Below are 18,258 nucleotides of genomic sequence, written 5' to 3' on the forward strand. Positions count from 1 at the left end.
CAGATTCTTGTATCTTCCTCAAATCACATAGGCCTGAAGAATTACCTTGTTAGTTAGTTTAATAAAGCAGAATCTTACCAAGTGGTATATAATTCTACTTGGAAGTATAACTTTGGTACAAATATAGACTCATTTAAAGCAAGCAAATGTGTTACTGAATCTAAATAATCTGTCTATGGTGCTTCAGCCCTAGCTTTCTGAAATGATTTGAAATTATCTTTTAGGGGTTTGATACTTGTTATGGACTGAATCTTTGTGTCCCCTCAAAATAAGCACCCATATGCCCATTATACAGTTTAAAAAATAAAATATTACACAAACTATTGAAGTCCCCTTTCCAGTTGTATTCAACTTTGTCATGGTCAGGGTTACCACTATTGTAAATTTTATTTTTTACCACATAATAAATTATATGTAGCACAGTATATCCAACATTGGTTTGAACTGTGTGGGTCCATTTATATGCACATTTTTTTTCAATAAATATACAGTTGGCCCTCCGTATCCCTGCGTTTTGCATCCGCAGATTCAACCAACCATGGATCGAAAACAGTATTTTTGATCTGCCATTGAGAATCCACAGATGTAGAGGTTTAACTGTATGCTCTGTTCTACACCATTTTACATAAGGGACTTGAGCATCCCTGAATTTGGGTATTCTCAGGGGGGTCCCAGAACCAATTCCCCACAGATACAGAGGGACAACTGTATTGTGGTATATTTTCACTACATATATGTGACATAAAGAACTGTTTTGCATGTTTTTAAACTTTACATAAAAATCCTTCTGAAGACATTCTCTGTAATTTGCTTGTATCCCTCATCAATGTTTTTGAAATGTATTCATGTTGATGTATATAGCTCCACTTCATTGATTTTAACTGTTATATCATTAATATTCTAGTGGATAAATATGCCACAATTTATTCATTTTCCTATGAATTGCCATGTAAATTGGTTCTAATATCTTGTTGTTAAAATCATGCAATAACCATTCTATTCATATTCCCTTGTGCGCATGAGGAGGAATTTCCATAGGGTACATACCTAGGAATAAAATCATTGAAACAAAGGGTGCAAATTACCTGGATATTACCAAATGGCTCTTCAAAGTGGTTGTATTAACTTACACTCCTACCAGTAATATGTGTAATGTACTCTTCTTGTTTTTTGTTTGTTTGTTTTTTCCAGCTTCAAAAGTCTTTTTAATAACAAGGTAGGATCTGGGGTAGTTTTTGTAACCATAGCTGGCCCATCAGCCTCTTGTGTGCTGGAACTCCTGCCCATGAAGCATATGTAAGGTTTGGTGTGGCTATGAGGGGCTTCTGGGACCTTGCCAAAATACCTGGACACCTCTTGGCCCTTGAGAGGACCAGAGAGCAGAATGATGCCACAGTCCTTGGGGGAGTCCATGGCCAGTTGGTCAAACTTGAGGATCTTGCCCCCAACCTTATGGATACAGCTCTAGGTGTTGCTTCTCACACAAAGTGCAGACACCCTTAGTTTGGGCACCTCCTGTACATACAAGTCATTGGTTATAATCCCTACAACCACAGTGATTTTGCTCTCCCATCTAGGAAGCTTCATTTCCAGATCATTCAGGTAAGAAACAGAGGTGGCCAGTTGATGCGAATTAAGAACCATGTGGTTAAAGGTGGAGTTGGTTCGTCTGGCCATAAACCTGTATAGTTTGACCAACAGCCTTAGTTAGTCATCCTGGCTCTTGGGCTCCTTGCACTGAGCCTTTCAGTCAGAAAGTGTAAAGAAATATATATATGCCAACATTCATGCATGTATCAGATGTATATGGTGAGCTCATGTGTATGCATTAGGGCTCAGAAGACCCAAGCCTGGATATTCCTACCTGGTTCTCTTTCCCTCTTTTATTTGTCCCAATCTAATTCCTCTCACCTTCCTGTCCTTCTAGGCCCTGCTCAAGTCCCTAAGAAGGCTTTCCTTATCACAAGGTTCTTCACATCTCTCCTATCGGTGACCTCCCAAGATAGCCCCTCACTTATTCTCATCACCAGAAGGAATATGTAGTGTTTCAGTGGTCCATGCTCTTGCTCCACATAATATGATCTGCTCCTCAAAGGCAGGAACTATCCTGAGAATTTATTAGCATCTCCCAGAATCCAGTGCCACATTCATAATGGGCTCTTGATGAGGTTGGTGAATTGTTAATGGAGTGAAGGCAGTTTCCTTTCCTCCCATAGAGAGATATTCCTGGAATGATTTCCTAGAAACAGCTATCCTCCCTCACTTGGGTAATATCCAGTTAACATGCAGATCCATACACCCATTGCTCCAATAATTTCATTCCCCTGTATATACTCTAAAGAAATGTCCTACATACTCCCACTTTTCTTTTATATTCCTCCTCTTCATAAATTTTCAATGACATCCACAAACACTTAGTTTAATTCTCTTAAAGCCACTATAAGTGATGAGACTATTTTTTTTTTAAAAGCCATAGCTACATATAGGTCAGCATATACAGGCTCACAGTTCATCTTTGCTCAACTTAGAAGAAATCTATCCTGAGAGTTTTCAGTATGTTCAGTTAACAAAGCACATTCTATTCTCACTCCTCGGTTGCTGAGAAGTCTGGATTCTCCTGTTCTTTATTTCTAGCTATCTTCTTGTCTTCTCCTCCCATGCCCTGAGCAATATACTCTTTTTGCCATATTAATCCCAAAACTTACTGTGTTTACCTCAACAGACAATCAAATATTCAGTTTTATTTTCTTATTAGGTTTTACTGGACCTTCTTACATTTTTACAGCAGCATGGTATAGTAAAATGAAAACAGGCTTTGGAAACCATAAGACTGGGTTTGAATCTCTGCTCTATCCCTTGACTGTGTTACATTAGGCAAGTTACTATAACTCCACAATTTGTCAGGTATAGAAATCAGCCCTTTCTCTTATGGTTGCCAAGTTAAGTTTCTACAGCATATTTCTGGCCACAAAAACATAACCAAACTTCTAAATAAAAAGAATTAAACAGGGTAACATAGATTAAGTGTGTTTATTATAGTGTCCTGCATAGAGTAGGTGCTTGGTAACAATTCGTGTCATCCCTCTTTTGTTCTCTTCCCACTCCCTGAATTACTGTCAGGTACTTTTTCTTAAGTAGAGATGCAATAGAAAGTCACCTGTGTGACCAAAACACCTCCACCACAGCCCTCAAAAAAAAAAAAAAAAAATCTTCTTGTCAGCATTCCAGTAATTTTACCTCTACCAATTAATTAATTTGTACTCCTAATTGACAGGTATTGTAATTGTAGGTCCCTTCTCTACTGCAAGAGAGGTTTTGGCACTTTGTCCCAGGACAGAGAAAAGACAATCTTACCAGTTGAGCTAAGGGACCTAGTGAGTATTTGATGTCTCCTAAAAAGAAAGAAATGTTTCTCTTTGACAAATATATATTATACTGAGAGAGGAAGAAACTTTCCTCTACCCTCAAGGTTCTTTTGGCTGGTATAATAATCAAATAGACACAAGACAAATTAGCAAGAGAAAATAACCAAATTTAATACCTACATACGTATAAGAACCCCATATACATGAGAGAGTCAGAGACCCCACATGCATGACAAATTTAGAGACAGAAAGGGAACATGGCTATATATGACATTCTGAGCTAGGGATGAAGTAAATTGCCTTGGGGGCTGCAAAGGATCATTGCAGGATGAGCAGAAGAGCAGCTATTTAGTAAATAGAAGTTTTCCCTGCCCTATAGGTAGGTCAAAAAAGGTTATCTCTGATGGATTCTTATTATTGGCCCCTAATTCAAATTCTAGGCAGGTAAGGGATGGGCAGAAGTTTCCCTTGAGCCCAGAGCTAAAGTTGCCTCTGGCTCAAAACAATCTGCATACCACAGAGGAATATCTCGAGGTGACTCATTCTAAACCCCCACTTCACACACACACACTCACACACACACAGTAAGTTTTTACTTAATGTTGTCAATAAGTTCTTGGAAATTATGACTTTAAGAGAAATGATGTGCAACAAAACCAATTTATCACAAGCTAATTGATATAAACAAGAGTTAAGTTCCTATGGCCACAAAAACATCACCAAACTTCTAAATAAAGAATCCAAACACTTCTAAATTAAACACTGAAATAAATGTGAGCTATACTATAATATGTTTTAAAAAGACAAATAAAAACAAGTAAGATAATTATTTTACAACCAACTTATTCCAGTTTAGGGTACAAGATGGGAACCAGCCTTACATGGGACACTCTTCCTTTATAGGGTGCACTCATACCTCACCCCAGGCTCACTCGTACTGGGATGATTTAGATTTACCTAATGTGTGCATCTTTGGGATGTGGGAGGAAACCAGAGTACTGGGAGAAAACCCATGCAAACATGGAGAGAATGTGCCAGTTGAGGAACACAGAGAGTGGTTCCTCAGGGAATTGATTTTTTTTTTATTCACCAACGTTATAATAAAACGATGTTGAATAAAAAGATGTTGTTCAAGGACCTGCTATATATATTATATTTATATTATTATTCAATAAAATATCTATCTATCTATCTCTATCTATCTATCTATCTATCTATCTATCTATCATCTATCTATCTATCTACCTATCTATCTATCATCTATCTATTATCTCCTTACACTGGTGTACCTGGTACACACACAGTCTTAGTCTATTTGGGCTGGTATAACAGAACATCATAAACTGGGTAAACAACAGAAATTTATTTCTCACAGTCTGGAGGCTGGGAATTCCAAGATCAAGGCACTGGCAGGATTTGGTGTCTGGTGAGGAATCAGTTCCTGTTTTATAAACCACCATCTTTTTGCTGTGTCCTCACACAGAAAAGGGGAAGGGAGTTCTCTGGAATCTTTATAATCCCATTCATGACGGCTCCACCCTCATAACCTAATCACCTCCCAAAGTTCCCATCTCCAAAATACTGTCACTTTGGGGATTAGGTTTTAGCATATGAATTTGGGAGAGACACAAATACTCAATCGATAGCTCATACGAAGGCAATGATGTCATTATACCAGAGATATCCTGCCTCTCTACAGTGAATGTGCTTTTTACTACAGGCCTTGTTATTACTTAAAATATTTCATTACATTTTTAATAATAAAAATCTTGCTAGCAGGAAGACTGTCACCAACATGGTCCAGTTAATTTCCTTCTTATGTGTACCCACATCAAGGTAGATACTTTGCACCATAAATGGCTAATAAAGAGCTAGTTCATTTTGAACTAGTTACCTGAAAAAACTGCTGGAAAGCCGCAGCCACACTTTCACTTATATAAGTAGAGCCATCCTAAATCACTACAGGACCAAGGTAATTTGAGACTAAGAAAAAAAAGAATCGTTCATTACAAAGTGTGAGAAATGTTTTAGGGTTGATTTTGTTTCAATGACCATGTGAGTTGAGTATTTGTGAGAGCTGTGCATATTATACCATAGAAGGGGCTAAACTCACACGAATTGTTTAAGAGCAATTAATTCACTTCCAAGCTTCTTGTTTTTTTTTTTTTTTTTTTTTTTTTTTTTTTTTTTTTTTTTGTGATTTCATTTATTTATTAATTAATATATTTTCATTGATTTCAGAAAGGAAGGGAGAGGAAGAAAGGGATAGAAACATCAATGATGAAAGAGAATCATTGATTGGTTGCCTTCCACATGCCCCCCACCATGTCTTGACTGGGAATCTAACAGTGACCTTCTGTTCATAGGTCAATGCCAATCATTGAGCTATACTAGCTGGGCTACAACTTGGTGATTTTTGTTTATGATATTGTATTATATAATTGAAATTGCTAAGAGAATATATCTTAAGTGTTCTTTTTTTTTTTTTTTTTTAATTTCTTTATTGATTAAGGTGTCACATATTTGTCCTCATCCCCCCATTCCCATCCCACCCCTCTCCCCACGCATGCCCCAATCCCCTGTTGAACTTAACCGTTGGATAGGCTTATATGCATGCATACAGGTCCTTTGGTTGAACTCTCCCCCTCCCCCCACCCTCCCCCTACCCTCCCCTATCCTCCCTCTGAGGCCCGATAGTCCGATCGATGCCTCCTTGCTTCTCGTTCTGTTCTTGTTCCTCAGTCTATGTTGTTCATCATTTCCCCTAGATGAGCGAGATCATATGTCACTAGATATATACTAATAAGAACTGAATGTGAGACGAGCAATAATAGTTATGCTGACAGGCAAATGAATCAATCTGTAGCGAGCTTCCCCCTGGACCAACAGTTCTTTTGAGACCCAATTTCAATGTCCAGTAGTTCCTTATGTGTACATGTCAGCACTGACCCCTCAGCTCTGGATGGTGGACAAATGGTGGTAATGGAGGTCCGACTCCCTCTGGTTTGGTCTCGGCCGAACCCAGGGGCACGGCGTCACCCGGACTAAGGGGCACGTGGCCTCACCCATACCCAAGGGGCGCGTGGTCTCACCCGGGCCTGGGACCCAGCCTCACCCGGATGGATCCAGGGGCGCACGGCCTCACCCGGACCCAGGATCTGGCTTCACCCGTACCCAGGGACGCTTGGCCTCTCCCAGACCCAGGGGCACGTGGCCTCACCCGGGCTTAGTAGCACAAGGCCTCACCTGGTTCCAGGGACACATGGTCTCTCCCGGACCCAGGGACGCTTGGCCTCTCCCAGACCCAGGGCCACTTGGGCTCACCCGGGCCTAGGTGCACGAGGCCTCATCCGGATCCAGGGACGCATGGTCTCACCCGGACCCAGGGACGCTTAGCCTCTCCCAGACCCAGGGGCACGTGGCCTCACCCGGGCCTAGGTGCACGAGGCCTCATCCGGATCCAGGGACACATGGTCGCACCCGGACCCAGGGACGCTTGGCCTCTCCCAGACCCAGGGCCACTTGGGCTCACCCGGGCCTAGGTGTACGAGGCCTCACCCGGATCCAGGGACACATGGTCTCACCCGGACCCAGGGACGCTTGGCCTCTCCCAGACCCAGGGCCACTTGGGCTCACCCGGGCCTAGGTGCACGAGGCCTCAACCGGATCCAGGGACGCATGGTCTCACCCGGACCCAGGGACGCTTGGCCTCTCCCAGACCCAGGGGCACGTGGCCTCACCCGGGCCTAGGTGCACGAGGCCTCACCCGGATCCAGGGACACATGGTCTCACCCGGACCCAGGGATGCTTGGCCTCTCCCGGACCCAGGGCCACTTGGGCTCACCCGGGCCTAGGTGCACGAGGCCTCACCCGGATCCAGGGACACATGGTCTCACCCGGACCCAGGGACGCTTGGCCTCTCCCAGACCCAGGGGCACGTGGCCTCACCCGGGCCTATGTGCACGAGGCCTCACCCGGATCCTGGGACACATGGTCTCACCCGGACCCAGGGACGCTTGGCCTCTCCCAGACCCAGGGCCACTTGGGCTCACCCGGGCCTAGGTGCACGAGGCCTCACCCGGATCCAGGGACACATGGTCTCACCCGGATCCAGGGACGCTTGGCCTCTCCCAGACCCAGGGCCACTTGGGCTCACCCGGGCCTAGGTGCACGAGGCCTCACCCGGATCCAGGGACACATGGTCTCACCCGGACCCAGGGACGCTTGGCCTCTCCCAGACCCAGGGCCACTTGGGCTCACCCGGGCCTAGGTGCACGAGGCCTCACCCGGATCCTGGGACACATGGTCTCACCCGGACCCAGGGACGCTTGGCCTCTCCCAGACCCAGGGCCACTTGGGCTCACCCGGGCCTAGGTGCACGAGGCCTCACCCGGATCCAGGGACACATGGTCTCACCCGGATCCAGGGACGCTTGGCCTCTCCCAGACCCAGGGCCACTTGGGCTCACCCGGGCCTAGGTGCACGAGGCCTCACCCGGATCCTGGGACACATGGTCTCACCCGGACCCAGGGACGCTTGGCCTCTCCCAGACCCAGGGCCACTTGGGCTCACCCGGGCCTAGGTGCACGAGGCCTCATCCGGATTCAGGGACGCATGGTCTCACCCGGACCCAGGGACGCTTGGCCTCTCCCAGACCCAGGGGCACGTGGCCTCACCTGGGCCTAGGTGCACGAGGCCTCACCCGGATCCAGGGACACATGGTCTCACCCGGACCCAGGGACGCTTGGCCTCTTCCAGACCCAGGGCCACTTGGGCTCACCCGGGCCTAGGTGCACGAGGCCTCGCCCGGATCCGGGGACACATGGTCTCACCCGGACCCAGGGACGCTTGGCCTCTCCCAGACCCAGGGGCACGTGGCCTCACCCGGGCCTAGGTGCACGAGGCCTCATCCGGCTCCAGGGACACATGGTCGCACCCGGACCCAGGGACGCTTGGCCTCTCCCAGACCCAGGGCCACGTGGGCTCACCCGGGCCTAGGTGCACGAGGCCTCACCCGGATCCAGGGACACATGGTCTCACCCGGACCCAGGGACGCTTGGCCTCTCCCAGACCCAGGGGCACGTGGCCTCACCTGGGCCTAGGTGCACGAGGCCTCACCCGGATCCAGGGACACATGGTCTCACCCGGACCCAGGGACGCTTGGCCTCTTCCAGACCCAGGGCCACTTGGGCTCACCCGGGCCTAGGTGCACGAGGCCTCGCCCGGATCCGGGGACACATGGTCTCACCCGGACCCAGGGACGCTTGGCCTCTCCCAGACCCAGGGGCACGTGGCCTCACCCGGGCCTAGGTGCACGAGGCCTCATCCGGCTCCAGGGACACATGGTCGCACCCGGACCCAGGGACGCTTGGCCTCTCCCAGACCCAGGGCCACTTGGGCTCACCCGGGTCTAGGTGCACGCGTCCTCACCCGGATCCAGGGACACATGGTCTCACCCGGACCCAGGGATGCTTGGCCTCTCAGACCCCGGGGCACGTGACCTCACCCGGGCCTAGGTGCACGAGGCCCCACCCGGATCCAGGGACACATGGTCTCGCCCGGACCTAGGGGTGCGTGGCCTCTCTCAGACCCAGGGGCACGTGGCCTCACCTGGACCTAGGTGCACGAAGCCACCCGGACCCAGGGGCGCGTTACCTCTCTCAGACCCCTGGTCGTGTGGTCTCACCCGGATCCAGGGGCTCACGGCCTCACCCGTACTCGGGACCCAGCCTTACCCGGATCCAGGGGCCCACGGCCTCACCCGGACCCAGGGTTCAGATTCGCCCGGACCCAGGGGCACATGGCCTCACCCGAACCCGGAATCCAGCTTCACCTGGACCCAGGGGCGCGTGGCCTCACCCAAACCCAGGGGCGTGAGGCCTCACCTAGACCCAGAGGCGTGTGACCACATCTGAGCCCAGAGGCTCGCAGGCTCGCCTGGACTCGGGTCTCAGCGGGGTTTCGTCTTCTTGATCCCAATTCCTGTTGGTCAATTCCCTCTCAGCAATTCCTTCGGTCATTTTCTCAGAGCTCCAGGGCGGCTGCCGCAGAACTCGTTGGGCGGCAGGCTCGGCAAGGCTCTGGTGTGCCCGGTGCCCGGCGGTGGGCTGGTCCGGTGTCGCTGCGTCGGCCCTTGGGTCTGCAACGGTGGCCAGTCGCTGAGCGTGCGCACCTGGCCACTTCGGGGCATTGAGATTCTTGAAGGACTCGGAGGTCAGCAAGCACGGAGTCTCCCTCCCCATGTCTCCCAGGGGCTCGTCTGTCCGTGCTCGGCAGCGAGTGCAGCCGTCCCCTCAGCCGGAGACCGCCGGGGGAACTGCGCCGAGCACTTTCCAGGCCACCATTGTGTCGCCTGAGCCATAGTTCTTAAAGTGTGAACTTTGGGTCACCGGCATCAGCATCATCCTGCGTACCCCTCTCTTTTATTCTAGTTGTAGAGCATCTGCTCAGCCAGCCCCCCGGTCTTTCTGGCTGGTGTCTGCTCTGCTCTCCCGTCGTAGTCTCAATATTGTTGTGGTAGGCATCGATCAGGCTGCCGCCCTATGTCTCCATTTTGGTCCTCCTTTGTACAGTTAAGTCTTGATTGTTGTTGGTGTCACTGGGAGGGATTGTCCTCCAGGCCAATTGGCCGTGAGGACCCTCTTTGTCTATATAGGAAGAGTTGCTGTGCAGGAGACATGTTTGTGGGCCGGGTCTTGATGCAGCAATGCTTTGGTGCTCACTGAGTCTGCCTCTAGAATGCCTCCCTTATGCAAGTGATTGAAATCTGGTGTCATCTCCCACCAACCACTAGATGCCCTCGTTTCTGGGTCTCCAATGTAGTGTGGGTCAGCCACTACCTGAGGCACTCAGCAGGAAAAAGCTTCTGCTCAGCTTGGCTGGGGCGGAGCTACAGGGTGGAGCCTACAACCTTGGCTTCCTGTCAGCCCCGCCCTATGAGGCTCCTGTGTCTGTGTCCCTCTGTATTCCTTGCAAACACCTCTGAGAGAAACGCGCCCTGGAGTTTCGCCCACTGCCAAACAGTCCAGTCCCTCCCCTAATGAATCTGGACTCCCAGATTCTCGCCTGGAACTGGGTTTCAGTGTAGTTGGAACTGGGTCTCAGCGCAGTCTGGCGTCCCTGTCTCCTTCCCAGCAGGGCCACCCAGTGGCGCAGGCAAAAGTCCGTCCTCTGCGCACCTTCCAGTGCGCGCGTCTGGAGCCGCCGCTTCTCTGTGCCTCCGCCACCACAGCCCAAATTCATTCCCCCAGCGTGCGCCTGGCTTCCCAGGGTTTCGCCCGGAACTGGGGTTCAGTGCAGTCGGAACTGGGGTTCAGCACGGTCCTGAGCTTATGTCTCCTTCCCGCTAGGGCAGTTCAGTGGCGCAGGCAATAGTCCGTCCTTTGCGCCCCTTCCCGTGCGCGCCTCTGGAGCTCTGCCTTCCCCCGCTCCTCTGTGCCTGCGCCCCACAGCCCAGATTCATTCCCCCAGCCTGCGCCTGGCTTCCCAGGGTTTCGCCCGGAACTGGCGCTCAGTGCAGTCGGAGCCGGCGCTTAGCGCACTCCGGAGCCTTTATCTCCTTCCTGCCAGTGAACGCCGGCCAGGCCGTCAGCCGCCCCTTCCTCTCCGGCTCCATCCTCCCCGCAGGCGCGCGTGCTCGTGTCTCCGCCAGTTTCTCCATACCTCAGGCTTTTACGGCTCCCCCGATTGTCCCCGTGGCCTTCTCCTTCCCCCCAGCTGTGGGCATTTCAGTCCGCCAGCTCTCCTGTGGTTCTGGACGATGTCCGTTCTGACCTCTAGTTGTGCCTTTGAAATTGTTGTGCCCGGCTGCAGGTTAGGTGTTTCACCTATGCCGCCATCTTGGTTTTTTTCTTCCAAGCTTCTTGTATCAACATCACCTATTTCCCTAGACAATTTGTTTTAAAAATCAACCAAAAACTGTGATATTCCACCAACAAGATTACAGGGGTGAAAGAACAACCCCTTAGTCAAATGCAAATTGTAATCATATTAGTATGCTAGCAAGGTAAGTGATAAACTGTGGGTCAAATTTCCTCTTGTTGGGCTTAAATAGCACTTGAAAAGGTTTATTCCCAAATGTTTGGGAAAGCTAGGATAAAATTTGGGAAAACAATTATGGTTTATTACATGAACATTATCTATTCAGCAATATGAAAAATTAATAGATGAACTAAACTAAAATGAGACATAATTTTCCTAATGCTTTAAAAGTTATTTTAAAAATATGGCTTAAAGAAAACATTTAATTATTCTAAATTTGGAGTGAAACCTTTTGAAAATTTGTTATTTTACAATTTTAAAAATTTAGGTCTGTTTTGTCTGGTTGAAGAAAATGTAAGAAGGAGCAAGGAGGAAAACAGTTGGGAGAAAAGGTTAAAAGGAGATGTTTTCACAAGAAGGAATGTTTAGTGACGTCAATGTCTCTTAAGAAAGAAGCCTTTCTTGATTGAACTTATTCCCATCAGCCGATTTCACCCTTTCACAAAGCACCTATGCACTTCTATAGAATTTTAAATATTCATTCGCTTTCATATGCTTATGTCATTTTATAAGTTCCTTAAAATCCAAAGCATGTCTGATTGCATTTTGTAGCATCCAGCTCAGCTCCTTGCCTGCAGGCCAGGTTTGGGGAAAGCCAGCTGAAGACCCAAGAAGACCAAGGGGTGTGGTGAAGAGAGCCCCCAAATGGGGTCACATGGTCACACCCCTTTCTGTGTGACCATGTCCACCTCTACCCTCTTTGCCACTTCCACAAGCTACGTAACCATGAGCAAGTTGCTGAATTTCCTTAGACCTCAACTTTGACCATTGTAAAGGGTGATAATAAAGTTTTAGTGCAAGGCAGTGGTCTCAACCTTAGCTGCACAATGGAATCACCTAGAAAACTTTAAACATACTGATGACTATGTTCCACGGCTCAGAGCTTCTAAATTCATCAGTGGGGCTGTTGCCAAGGTATAAGGGGTTTGTAAACTCCCTAGGTGATTGTAACGTATGGATGAGGTCAAGAACCAGGGCTCTAAGAGTTTTACAAGAATGAAATAAAACAAAGAAAAACAGTACCTGACAAGTAGTAAGGCAAAAGTCCTTTTTTCTCTGCCATTGGTTTTCCTATTTATGTTGGTGGTTGCTGGATCCCAGCTGGAAGCTAAGGGATAGAGGGAGAATTTTGTTCAATGATTGGTTTTATTATTTTAAACTTTTTATTTTGAAACTAGAGGCCCGATGCATGAAATTCATGCAAGAGTAGGCCTTCCTTCCCCCAGCTGCCAGCACCAGCTTCCCTCTGGCTCCCGGGGCCCAGGCTTCCCTTGCAGCCCTGGCTTCATCCAGAAGGACATCTGGTCTAATTAGCATATTATGCTTTTATTATTATAGATAACTTTAAACTTACAAAAGAGTTGTGAGAACAATACATAGAATTCCTATACATTCTTCACCCAGATTCATCAATCATTAACAATTAATTACATTTGCTCTATCACTCCTCCATATTCTCTATACACATATAATTTTTTTCTGAATTAGTTGAGAGGTAGTTGCAGAAAATGTGCAACCAATCCATGTTTCTCTCCCCCTCTCTCCCTTCCTCTCTAAAAATCAATAAAAACATATCTTGGGTGAGGATTAAAAAGAAAAAAGAAAAAAAGAGAGAGATTGAAGCCATTGGTCATAGTTACTAAAAATGTCTGACTCTAAAAGCAACACTACTGTGGAAAACAAAGTTGCATTTGCTATAATATAATTTGGAATCCCTTTCATACTCACTGTCTTCCCTAAACATATACCTCATTTATCAAAAACCATTTTCACAACTACAGTACTTAATTTTGAATAAACTGTATATACTAGTTAGCCTATTGCTATAAATATAATTTGTTTTACTCTTCTAGCAGTAGCAGTGAAGAAGAAAACAGTCTTCTCTAACTTCATAAGGGTAATCCTTTTAAGCAATTTTTAAATTGATGTAGGTTGACTTTCTAGTTGTGGTTAATTTAAAAATAATATTAATAGTAACATTTATTGAGCAATTATTTACCAGGCCATGTGCTAAATTGTTTCACATATATTTGCTTCACAGCACCCCACTGAGGCTGAAATTATTATCTTCATTTTAGACATGAAGAGGTTAAGAAAATATTGAAATATTTTGCCTGGGCTAGTAAGCAGTGGAGCCAGGATTCAAACCTGAGTCTCTCTAAGTCTATAGTTTTTAAAAACTGCACAGATGGTCTCTCACTTGGGGGATTGCTAAGTTGGGAAGGACCAGTGAAGGATATGGAACTTTAGTACTTTCTTGTCCTGTGAGGAAGGAGGATAATTTCCTCTACCCTTCTAGGTTCTTCCAGCTGGTCTAATAATCAAATGAGACAAATTTACAAGAGAAAATAACCCAATTTAATTACATACCTACATATGGGAACCCCATATACATGAGAGAGTCAGAGATCCCATACACGTGAGAGGTTCAAAGACAGAAAGTTAAAATGAGGCATATATGGCATTCTGAGCTAAGAATGAGGAAAGGCACCACAGGGCTTCTGAGAGGGAAAGATCATTCACAGAATGATAAGAACAGATGTTCAGTAATTACAAGTTTGTCCTATTACATAGATATGCCATAAAAAGTTATTTCTGGTGATAAATCTTGTTATCGGTTAGGTCCCAAACTTAAAGAGAGGTAAAGTTTCTTGTGAGCCCACAGGGTCACAACTGCCTTCAGCTCAAAATAATTCATATACCGAAGTGGCACACTTTGGGGAGGTCTACTCTGAACCCCTTTATTCCCTAAGAATTATTTAAGCTTCAGGTTTGCCTCTGTCTTAGTCCCTTCAGACTGCTATAACAAAATAACATAGACTGAGTGGCTTATAAACAACAAATATGTATTTCTCACAGTTTTGGAGACTGGAAAGTCCCACCATTCAGTGCCTGATGAGTTCCCAATTCCTAGTTCACAGATTGCCATCTTCTTGCTAAAAGCTCACATGGTAGAAGTGACAGGGGAGCTCTGTGGCTTCTCTTTATCAAGGCACTAATGCCACTCCTCAGGGCTCCTAATACCATCACATTGGGCATTAAGTTTCAACATTTGAATTTTGGGGAGAAACAAACAGTCTCTAGCAGCTCCTTTTTTTCTTTCTTTCTTTCTTTCTTTCTTTTTTTTTTTTTTTAGCAATATATATAGTTTAAAATGTGCCTGTTTGAATGAAGTTCCATTGGCCACATGCTGAGCCCTAGTTTCCCCATTTCTAAGCTCAGACAAGGGATCTAGAACAGTGATTTCAAAGTCTTTAAAAATTCCAACTCTCTAAAGGCAGAAAATATCCCATCACTAATAGTGATTCATTGTAGTAGAAGTTCTCAATGAGGTAGAAGTGGAAGAGGACCTGGGAGTTTGACAAAGGCTGGCCCTGAAGATTCTGGTATTACTTTCACTGATTCTGTTAGGTTAGTGGTTTTCAAACTATGTTCCTTGAGGAATAGAGGATGCAAATCCCTAGGTTTTTCCAGCCCTTCCCTGCCTTTTAGAATCTGCCCATCTTCAACCAGAGTGGGTCCACATTTATCTGTTTAATAGAGTTGGGCTCCAAGTAAGAATTCATTCAAACAAAATAACCCACAACTATTCTACTTTGAAGGCTCTAAAAACTACTATTCTAATTCAGTGCTTCAATTTCTCATACTTTAATGTGTATATGAATCACCTGTGGGATCTTTAAAAATGCAGATTCTTATTCATTGGGTCTGGGGTTGGGTCTGGGATTCTGCATTTCTGATGCCAATGCTGCTGAGTATGCTCAGACAACATTTTGAGTAGCAAGGACTAGAATGATCTCTAAGGTTTTTAAAACTCAAATCATTTTTCTACTCAACCAAAGACTACTTATGAAAGATTTTCTCTGCAATAATCTTAAGTTTACCAAATGTAAATTCTAGATTTTATCTCCTCTTATTCCCCCAAGTCTCAGTCTATCTGCCTCAGTCTTTCCATCTAAATGTCTCATTCTCTCAGGTCCTCTTTCTCTTTTACTCTCTCTTTTGAAAGTTAAATAACATTTAACCTTCTAGACATACATTTAAAAATCTTTTTGTAAAGTGAACATTGTGCCTCAGCCAGTTCATCTCACCAAGAACTAACTGTGCAGAGTCTGGGAAATTTGCCACAAGTGAATTATTTAAAGGTAGTTAGGATGACACACTCTCCTAAATTTAGTATCTTAATGAACTTCTCCAGATTAAGAAGTAACTGTCTTGCACTCTTTCACCCTTTGTGTACAACATTTAGTGTATATTTGAGAGACTGATTATTTTTCCTATGTTAGAGCCTTCAGTTTCTGTATCAAAATACTTCCTCAGTTGCCTTTTCCCCCAAATTATCCTTTTTCTGCAAAAAACTCTTGAGTTTTAATTACAAGATCTTACCCTCACTAAGCCTCTAAACAGCCCTACATCCCCACATCCAGCTATCTAATGCAAGGGTTAACTAACATCTACACTAATAAAAGAGAAATATGCCAATTGACTGTACCTTTGCAACAACCACCAGCCAATCAGGAGTGAGTATGCAAATTAATCCAACAAAGATGGTGGGTTAATTTGCATCCACAGGCATGGAGCAGCTGGGCAGGGCAGGATGCCTGCTATGAGGGGGTGGGTGGGTGGTGGAGCGGTGCTCTGGCCAGAGCAGAGAAGACTCTAGGCTCCGGCTAGAGCAAAGACTCCGGCCGGAGCAAAGACTCTGGCCGGCTGGAGCAAAGACGGAAGGCAGCAGCCAGAACGAAGGCCTGAGTCCCGGGTGCCAGAGGAAAACTGGTGCTGGCAGCCATGGGAAGGAAGGCCTATTGCACGAATCTTCATGCAATGGGCCTCTAGTTTTCTATGAAGATCTAGATAGTAAATATTTTCAGCTTTGCAGTTCATATGTTCTCTGTCACAGCTACTCAAATCTGTCCTTGTAATGCCAAAGCAGCCATAGACAATATGAAACTTTACTTACAAAAATGTAAGGCAGGCCAGATTGCCCCCTCCTTACTCCCTGGCTATAGTTTGCTGACCCTTGATTTACATGTATGTTGAAACTGTACCAGTCAGATTACAGCTCCTGGGAATATGGAATTGAGATCCTGATACGGAGTTAAGTAATAACTGTAGGTTGCTAAGCTGGAAAGTTGGGCAAACTGGGTGGTGTAGCCAGAGTTAGAGCTGGGGCCACTATTTGGGATAGCAATAGTAGCCTACATGCAAGCAGATAAGTGAGCAGAAAAGCCAGTCTGCTGAGGAAATGAAGCAGTCATACAAAGAAAAGCTAAAACTAGAAATAAGACAATGAGAAAAAGAAAGGGGAAACAAGACTTCTTGTAATGTTAGCTGTGCTTCCCACAGTTGTGTCTTACATAATCCCTGCCTATTTTTATATTTGTTACTCCTTTATTTTAGCCAATTGGCATGAGTTTCTCTTTCTTGCAACCAGATAACTCTTAACTCCAGCAACCTTTTATATATCAGACATTCCAAATGACCGGCAGTTCTCTGATGAACAGTCAAGCTCTCTCACAACTAGGTTTTGCTAGGTACAGTTTCACTTTCCACCCACACATAGCCACTATTCTTCCACATTCTTCAAACTTTGCTCAGACATCACCTCCTGAGTTAGGATTTGGTTCTCATTGCTCCTTAGGCAAAGCTCTATCACTGTACTTATAAAACCACATTGCAAAACAAACAAACAAACAAACAAAAAACACATTGCATTTTCTGATTTGTTTATCAGCAGTTTTAACTATAGTTTTCATCTCTACTAAGTTCAGGGCCTGGCAAATAGTAGAAATTTATTTAATGAGTAAGGTAAAACTATATCTGTTTTAACACTGTATCTGTAAAATACAGATAGCTTCTCACCAGCCTGAAGGCTCAGAATCCTTAGATGTCCCTTCCAATTTCATGAGCCAAAACAGAAATAATATAAACTGATAAATTTGTTCATATATATAAGGGAATATAAGAATGTACTCAATATGCCTTTACACTTAATTTTGCTCACAGTGTTGTTCAAACCTATATTCTTACTGAATTTTCTGTCTGCCTATTTTTTTTTTTAGCAACAATATTTGACATTTCCTGCTAAAATCATCAATTTTGTATTCCTCCTTGTAGTGCTTTAACTTTGCTTTATGTAATATGTTATTAGGGTAATAAAACTTGGAATTTTTTAATCTTCCTGGCAAATTAAATCTTTATCATTATGAAGAGTCTTTTTATTTCTGGTGGTATTTTTTTGTCTTAGAGTCTACTTAATCCAATATTAGCATAGCTATTCCAGTTTTCCTTAGAAAATATTACATGGTTTCGGGGTTTTTTTCCCATCCCTTTCTGTATTAGTATGTTCTACACCAGTGATGGCGAACCTATGACACGCATGTCAGCACTGACACGCATAGCCATTTCTGATGACACGCGGCCGCTGAAGCGGCCGCATGCCGAGGATGAAACATTTGCTGCTCCTGAGGATGTAACATTTGCAAAATAATGTTTTTTCCTCAAAGTGACACACTACCCGAGTTATGCTCAGTTTTTTGGCAAAGTTTGACATACCAAGCTCAAAAGGTTGCCCATCACTGTTCTAGACATATCCCTTGTAAACAGCATGTAGCTAAATTGTGATTTTTTTTTGTCTTGTGTCATATCTCTGCTAGCAGATTAAATGGATTGGTAGTCCCAGGTTTATCAGAGTTTTTAACATTTACACCCTTATATAGTTCCCTCCCTTTGACTCTGGGAAGGACATGTATTTTGCTTTATCCAACAGATGTGGGAAAAGTAACAATATACTAACTCCAAGTCCTTTTGAAAACCCTGAGCTTATGCGTAAGAAGTCTGCCTATCTGCCTGG

General features: G+C 45.3%; 1 pseudogene; it reads right to left on the reverse strand.

The window, feature by feature from the left end:
* Positions 1 to 1,126: 1,126 nt before the first annotated feature.
* LOC129151918 (ribosomal protein L18-like) lies at positions 1,127 to 2,513 on the reverse strand (annotated as a pseudogene).
* Between the last annotated feature and the right edge of the window lie 15,745 nt (positions 2,514 to 18,258).

This window comes from Eptesicus fuscus, chromosome 16 (assembly GCF_027574615.1).
Source record: "Eptesicus fuscus isolate TK198812 chromosome 16, DD_ASM_mEF_20220401, whole genome shotgun sequence".
Lineage (NCBI taxonomy): Eukaryota > Metazoa > Chordata > Mammalia > Chiroptera > Vespertilionidae > Eptesicus > Eptesicus fuscus.